Here is a 9,079-nt window from a genome sequence, read left to right as displayed (position 1 = left end):
GTTCTTAAGAATAATGCATTCCTAACAATGCCAAACTCTTACTTACATTGTCATTTTATAGCAATTACAATGTTGACCCAGTGAAGAAACGTGAAACCCACAGAGTCAAGTTTCTTAATGTAATAGTTTGCTAAGTGAAATGCAACATATCCCAGGATGCAGGGAGAAAAATTAGAACTTCTATTTCTATTGACATTTCATCTAAACAATAAGAAAGTAAGCCTCACTAACAGTTAAAATAAGAATGACAACAGGTATCGTCACTTGGTACAGATATAGACAGACAGTCCCGTATCACCCAGGGGCTGTGAGTCTTCCTGAAGGAAGGCTGAGAGTTCAACAGTGCTGAGGGCGTGGCAAAGAGTGCCTCAGTTCAGGGAGGCTGGGCTGCAGTAATAACGATGAAACATGCAACGGCTCAGCACAACAGACGTTTATTTCTAGCTCAGGTAGCCGGTTGGTGATCAGATCAGCAGAATAGCTCAAGTCACTTGGGCGCTCAGGTTAATGAATCTCTGCCAAGTTCTGCTCAAGGTCAACATGGCCATCTGCACCTCTCCCAGCCAGAAGGACAGGACATGGAGAATCAGTCCTAGGAATGTTTTTTATGGGCCCAGCCTAGAAGAGGTACACATTGTTTCAGCTCACCTTCCATTGGCTGGAACTTAGTCTCATAGCCATGCCTAACCACAAGAGGGGCCGGGAAATGTATTTGGTTATGGGCCCAAGAAGAGGAAAATGGATCCTGACAAACAGCCCGAAGCGTCCACCACAGGTGCCCTCATCCACTCAGTGTATTACAATGTATCACAATCTACATGTTCCTCTTACACAGATTTAACCATTTTAATGAAATTTAATCTCATAAAATGAACAGGTGGCTTACAAAGATTCCTACCAAAAGCCACAAATTGAAAATAGTACTAATAATCCAAGCAAAAGCCAATAATAAGAAAAGGCCAGAACCGAAGCATCTTATATTTTTACCTCTTTATCAACCATAGTCTGAGGTTTAAAAAAAAAAAAAAAAAAAAAAAAAGACTCTTAAATTACTTCTGAAAAGAAGCAGATCAAAAATTTTCAAAGAGGGCTTCCCTGGTGGCGCAGTGGTTGGGAGTCCGCCTGCCGAGGCAGGGGACACGGGTTTGTGCCCCGGTCCGGGAGGATCCCATGTGCCGCGGAGCGGCTGGGCCCGTGAGCCATGGCCGCTGAGCCTGCGCGTCCGGAGCCTGTGCTCTGCAATGGGAGAGGCCACAACAGTGAGAGGCCCGCGTACCGCCAGAAAAAAAAAAAAAAAATTTTTCAAAGAAAGTAAGTTTATTTAAAATGCATGTTTACATCCACTTTTATAATAAGGAACCTTACTATATATATTTATATATATATACATTATATGTATATATAATATAACATTGCTTATAAGAATGTGAACATATCATAATTAGCAAAATATTTAAGTAACTGTAAAATAAACTAGATACAAGCTTCTATAATTTTATCTGCAGTTTAAAGTCATGCTATACCCAATCTCTTACTTTGAAAAAATTTACTAACCTTGTTGATAGATGTTTAGAAGCCTCTTTCAAGATTTTTGATTAATAACAAAATACAAAAAGCCACAAACTATTGAGTTCTCCTTATTTTTTCTTTCCCCTGTATTAAAATGGCAAAATAATATATGTATAACAATCTGGCAACAAATAAAGGTATATTCCTTTGTCACATAGAAAAAATGCTAAAATTTTAAGAAATAAGAATTAAAGTGTGTTGTGCAACGTTGGACTTTGATTTATAGATGAATGAAAGTACTGGTGTTTCTACATATCTCAGGTTATGGTACTTGCTAGATATTTTTCAATAGTTAAATACACAATGATTTGTGTGTATGCATCAGTGCACAGGCACCACAAAATATATATATACTAGGGAATGTATAGCAGTCATTCACCCAATATTTACTGAGTACCTATTCTTACACTCATGGAGCTTTCATTAGTGTCAATAGTAAATTTAGCAAAAACATATTTTAAGAGAAAATTGTGTAGTGTATCCAAAGATGGAGCAGCTACTTTGACTGGAATGTTTTAAAAGATTTCTGGGATGAGTTTACTGAGGTAGCACAAAGTTATTTGCTCCACCATTTGTAGGCAAGCTACTGCCAAAAAATGCTAACTTTTAGAGAAATTTATGGAGCCTAGAGCTCACAAAAATGGTAAAGGTTTGGGATTTAGTGACTATAATTTCTGAGGAATTTGAGGAGTCTACAGGGGAAGTACAGCATATATGAGAAAATTGAGGGTTATACATATGTTCTAACCATGAAATGTTGAGGTCATTTTAGGAATTCATACCTTGGTCAAAGGGTGCTTGAAGACTCATCAGTCTTTTCTCAGTACCTAGAGCAAAAGTGGTGTCCTTGCCAGCCAAGTCCTGTGAGTCGAAGCTGGGGTTGAGGGCAATACTCTGCCACAGGGACTACAGATGCATGTGAGTCTCCATTCCATGCTGTCAACGTCCTGCACATGCTTCTTGCAGACCAGCTCCACACAGATCAGTGCTGCTTCATTTCAGTTGTTGTGTTCTTCAACTCTGTTTGGTTGTTCTTTATATTTTCTAACTCTTTGTTAAAAACTTCTTGTAACTTCTTGCTCTGTGCATGCATTCTTTTCCTGAGTTCTTGGATCATCTTTACAATCATTACTCTGAGCTCTCTCTCAGGTAGATTGCCTTTCACCACTTCACTTAGCTGTTCTTCTGGGGTTTTATCTTGTTCCTTTGTCTGGAACATATTCCTTTGCTGTCTCATTTTGTTTAAATTTCTATTTGTATTTTTATGTATGTAGTAGGTTAGTCATGTTTCTTATGGAGAAGTGGCCCCCTATAGGTGATGTCCCATGTGTCCCAGCAGTACACTCCCCTCTCATCACCCAAGGGCCAGGGACCAGTTGGTCCCAGGGTAGGTTCTGACCTGTTTTTGCAGACTCTGTTCCGCAGGCTGTGGGATCATAGTTTTCTTGCTTCTGGTGTCTGCCCCCTGGTGGGTGAGGCTGGTCTAGGTGCTTGTGTAGGCTTCCGGGTGGGAGGTGCTGGTGGCTGCCCACAGTTGGGTGGAGCAGGGTCTTGGCCCTCTGGTGGGCAGGGCCATGTCAAGGGGTGTGTCTAGAGGTGGCTGAGGGCTCAGGAAGTCTTTAGGCAGCCTGCCTACAGATGGGTGGAGCTGTGTTCCCATTCTGTTGGTTGTTTGGTCTGAGGCATTCCAGCACTGGAGCCTTATAGGCTGTTGTGGTGGGGGGGGCAGGTCTTGGTGCTAATGACCCTAGCAAAATGTCTGCCTCTGGCAAGGGTTCATGCAGATGAATACTACCTGATATGTCTGCCAACAGCTTTTATGACCCCAGAGAGAGCCACGGCTGTCCGCCCCACCCCCCACCTCCCCAGTAGACCCTCCAAGACCAGCAGGAAGGTCTGGCCCAGGCTTCTACGAAGTCACTGCTTTTGCCCTGGATCCCAGTGCACACAAGACCTTGTGTGTGCCCTCCAGGAGTGGAGTCTCTGCTTTCCCCCAGTCCCATGGAGCTCCTGCAATCAAGCCCCACTGGCCTTCAAAGCCAAATGCTCTGGGGCTCTTCATCCCAATGCCAGACCCCCAGGCTGGGGACCCTGATGTGGGGCTCAGAACTCTTACTCCTATAGGAGAACTTCCGCGATATAATCATTCTCCAGTTTGTGGGTCGCCCACCTGGAGGGCATGGGATTTGATTATGCCGCAAGTGCGCCCCTGCTACCATCTTGTTGTGGTTTCTTCCTTGTTTTTGGATATAGAATACCGTTTTTGGTAGGTTCCAGTCTTTATTGATGGTTGTTCTGCAGTTAGTTGTGACCCTGGTGTGCCTGTGAAAGGAGGTGAGTGCAAGGTCCCTCTACTCTGCCGTCTTGTCCTCCTCCAGATCAATGCTACTTGATTCAACACCTTGTCCAAGCAGGAAGGAAAACAGTGGCGAGCCTAAGAGATACCCTCAAAAGCTACCCAAGCAGGATCAGCTAGCACCAATGGCTATCAAGACATATCCAATTTGTAAGCTATAGGTATATAAGCTATAAATTATAGGCATATAAGCTATAGCCCATAGGAATGGATGAGGTCAACCCAAAGACAGGGAGAAAAGCACAGGTCACAGATGGCAGCCTGTTTTTGGCTGAGCCAACACATGAGTTTTATTTGCTCTGGGCAGTGTTTTTAAAAACAGTGTTATCTAACTACATGTAAAAGTTGGGAGATTTCATCCAACAAAATCGATTTCCAGCTTCTCTTGAAAAAATTAGAAATTATGATAACACCAGGCTCATGTTTCCACTTGGCAATAACTAGAGGGAACTCAGAAGCAATGGCTGCCTTTACAATGACCATGTGTCCCTCAGTTAGCCACTGGTCTCACTGGTTTAACTCATTTTATTTACCTGTCTGCTCCCTGTAGGCATCTGAATTTATGACCCTCTGGGTAAATCAGAGAAGAGGTCTAGAAATGGAAGAATTTGCCTCCTGCTACAGCTCCTTATAAGCCAGTATCTTTTCCCCACTAATTAAAGCTTTATTCATCTTTTTATTCTCACAGTACCCTACTCTTCCCTAGGCTCTGCACATAATAGGTATCCCCTAAGCATTTTCTGAAGGGGTTTGTTTGTTTGTTTGGGTTTGGTGTTTCTTTTTGGCTTCAGATAAGTCACTGTTTGTATATAATTGTACCTTTTAAAACCTGAATTTGATGTTAATTTACCCAATGGCATGTTCATAGTTCATTCCCCCTGTTCACTGTCATCACCTTAAACATCTGCTATGATCAGAGTAATAAAACTGTAATGGCCTATTACATGTCTAATTTACTTAAAATTGGAAGATCTTATAGAATCTTTATTACCTCCTGCTGTGAGTAGCAAGAATTTGCATACCCAGAGTTAAGTAATATAGGGAAGTCTGTGTCATGCAAAGAATATAATAAAACCCCCAAAAATTATGAAAAGAAATTTCCTTTTCAGTTGATTGGGCTTTTCCTTAATTTCCCCTACCAGCCTTTGCTTGGAAAGATATTAGAGAAGAACTGAGATCATATGTTTTGATGATTGGAGAGATAAGGGAGGTAGAAAGGGGAGGAATTTCCATTCTCAAAGAGAACGAAAACTGCTACCTCATAGACTCTATGGCATCAGAATCTGACAAAGTTCCACTGGTTTTGGCAGTAAGTTCTTCTTGCAATTTGGAAATACAAAATAACTGTATAATCGAGATCACAGAAATGCCAGAGCCACTTGTCTGCACATCCTCAATCACTGTACTTTAATTTTCTCACTTTTTTCCTGCTAACTGAAGAAAGCCAGAAATGAGCTCACATTAGAAATAAGATACAGCAAGTCTGATATGGAAGTTAGGAGATCAATATAAAACTTACAGTCGAAAGTTTCCTCTCACTTTCAAGGGTTCCCTCAAACCAAAAGTAATATAAATTTTATTTAATCATATTAGCTCATTAATCACATAAAGGTCCGACTGCTGACACTTCACCTTTCCCAATGGGGCTAAGAAAGTCAATAAACTAATAAAATAAAATGAAGTCTCTGTCAGAATTTTTTTTTAAAAAAACCCTTTATTAATGATTAAGAATAATGTACCCTTGAGATTCAAGTCAATTTCTCCAAAATTTCATTTAAAAAAATCAGGAATGTTAGCTGTACCAAACAAACGGGCTTTTTTTGCACTCTCTTTTTAAAAATAAGAGAGATTTTAAATTAACGAGCTTCCCTGTTCACCTTGATTAAATCAGAATTTTAAAAAAAGTAACCTAGCAGAACTTCAGAAATGTGAAGTTCAAGTTCAACTAATGAAGGGACAAAGACTTTAATTTTAGCTGAATGGTCCTCCCATTTCTGTGTCAGCTTCGCACTCTATTAGATCCTTCGGAACAAAAGGCTCAGACCCTCCCACTGGGAATATTTAGCTGAAGCCCCGGGCACTATTGTTGATTTTATCCTAAAGGGCTTGGGAACACATTTTATAAACAAGAAAATAAAGAGCAAATAAGTGTGAGAAACATTCAGTGAAAGAAGGTCAGTGCGAATAGCTCACATGCTGTCAAAGCCCCACGGGATTTCTTTTAAAATGATGTAGGTAGATGCATTTCTGGTTGGTGTGTTTAGTCAGATAGAGGTTTGAAAATGATATTCATTTGTCTCTTTCCTTACATGTGAAAATAATCACAATTTTTCAGGGAAGAATCTCCTGCTGGGTTACCAGCTGCTGGGCTCATCCTCTCACACAACCAAATACCTTATTTTCAGCCTGAGACTCAAGGATGCTTTCTTTGGACAAATCACCATTAGCTTCATGTACAGAAATTCTCCTTTCTAGGGTTACCCAGTGCAAGTGAAACACTGGAATTCCATGACACCTGCAAACATTTCTGCTTTTCTGAGCGGATTTGGCACAGTGAAGCATGGAATCCGAACTAGGAAGCCAGGGACCTACTTGCCAAAAGAATGCTACCTCAGCATGTCTTTGATGTTATTTTCCTTTTAAGTAAAAATGAAATGAGTCATGTGATAACACCTCGATGAACTTTGCATGTGCTACAATATAAAAGAGAGGACATTGTTTCTTGGCTTTCGAGTATACATGAAACATTTTGAACTGGAACAAACAGCTTGAAAATGTATTACATTCACAAATGGCATCTGAATAGAACAGTTGCTTATGTGACTGTGAAAAAGAGAAACCCCATCCACTGATAGAGGGCTGCCAGAAATGGATACTAAAAAACACAAAAGCTTTCTCAGTTTAAGCTAAGGAATAAAATTAGTCTCCTACAAATCCTACCCCTAATCGAAAGATGAAAATCACCCAGCTTTATTATGCAGACCTTTCCAACTAACCATACGAATAATTCAGCCTAAGAAAGCCACTATTATCCAGCATGGAATCTCTAATATGCAACTGAAAGTTTTCTTAGGATCTCAGAGGAGTTCCACGATTGCATTTTTCATGACAAATGGTGGTTATGACTAACTAAAATTCTACCACAAAATATAAAGTGGGCAGTAGACTAGAAATCTATTGAGTCGTGAAGCATTTGGTAACTAGGAGCCAGACGGAAAAGACACACCCAGTACAAACCTATATCTGTTCCATCATTGACACAATACATATTTATTGAGGGCCTACCACATGCTGGGCATCATTCTGGAAGCTGGGGTGTGAACGAGATAGACATGGGTTCTTCTTGTGGAGAGGGAAAAGGGTTTGAGTCTGTCATCCTGTACTTGCCAAGCTATACATGGTAGTGACATCTCAGATTGATGAAGGTGCTATTATCATTGGTGTCAGAATGAGAGAACTCTTAGTTCCATTACTCTCAAGACCAAACTATTGATGGGGTACAGAGAAAACATTTGTTCAAATCACTTTTATTAGTCAAAAAAAATTTACATGGAGTTTGCTATAGGCTGAATGTTTGTGTCTCCCCACCAAATATATATGTTAAATCCCCACCTCTCATAAAGAAGATGTGGCACATATAACAATGGAATACTACTCAGCCATAAAAAAGAATGAAATAATGCCATTTGCAGCAACATGGATGGACCAAGAGATTATCATACTAAGAGAAGTAAGTCTGACAAAGAAAGACAAATATCATATGATATCACTTACATGTGGAATCTAAAACAAATGATCTTATTTCCAAAACAGAAACAGACTCACAGACATGGAAAACAAACTTATAGTTACCAAAGGGGAAAAGGTAGGGGGAGGGATAAATTAGGAATTTGGTATTAACATATACACATTACTATATATAAAATAGATAAACAATAAGGACCTACTGTATAGCACAGGGAACTATATTCAATATCTTATAATAGTCTATAATGGAAAAGGATCTGAAAAAGAATACATATATATAACTGAATCACTTTGCTGTACACCTGAAACTAACACAACACTGTAAATCAACTATACTTCAATTTTATAAAGGTACTGTGGGACTTCCCTGGTGGTCTAGTGGGTAAGACTCCACTCTCCCAATACAGGGGGCCTGGGTTCGATCCTGCACGCATGCTGCAACTAAGAGCCCGTGTGCTGCAACTAAGACCTGGCACAGCCAAAATAAATAAATAATTTTTTTTTAGAAAAAAGGTATTGTGATTCACGTTTTCAAGTCTTCCAGGAGTATACTATATGTGTTCTTCTATAACTTTCTTTTTTGCACATTATTGTGTTTGAAAATTTCATTCGTGTTTATCCATGATGCTATAGCTTGTTTTCACTGCTGCACAGTGTTCCGCTAATGTGAATAAACCACAGTGGTGGATATTTTAAAACAAAACCAAAAATCCCATACCTCCCGAACTGATGGTATTAGGAGGTGAGGCCTTTGAGAGTTACTTAGAATTAGATGAGTTCATGAAGGTGCATCCTTTGTGAATGGGATTAGTGCTCTTAAAAGAGTCTCAAGAGAGATTTCTTCCTCTCTCTGCTCTCCTACATGTGAGGATACAAGGAGAAGTCAACAGTCTGTACCCTGAAGAGGGCTCTCCCCAGAACCCACCCATTCTGGCACCTCGATCTTGGACTTCTAACCTCCAGAACTGTCTGCAGAATAGTCTGGACTTCAGAACCCTCCAGAACAGAGAGATAAATGTCTGCTTAAGCCATAGAGTCTGTGATATTTTTGTTATAGCAGCCTGAACTAAGGCAGAGTTGATGTGAACTGTTCTTGTTTTGTTTTATTACGTTTTTCTTGTCTTCTCTCCCTGTAGATCAATTATGAATGGATGGGAGTAGGATTAATGTTACCAACCACAGAACACTGACTCTCATTTAGAGGCTTTGGCTCCGAGCTGATCCAGACAGACATCCCTGTCATCATCATCATCATCACCAATCAGGAGGCCTGCAGTGCCTACCCTATCAATTTTATTTATTATACCCATGAAACATGTGTTAGTATCACCCAAACGGCACCAGGGACCTGGTCAGAGAACATATCTCAAGATATATCTGCATGTATTGAAGAGCTAATGGATTTGG

This window comes from Lipotes vexillifer, unplaced genomic scaffold, assembly GCF_000442215.2.
Source record: "Lipotes vexillifer unplaced genomic scaffold, Lipotes_vexillifer_v1.1 scaffold730, whole genome shotgun sequence".
NCBI lineage: Eukaryota > Metazoa > Chordata > Mammalia > Artiodactyla > Lipotidae > Lipotes > Lipotes vexillifer.
This window is presented reverse-complemented; position numbering follows the sequence as displayed.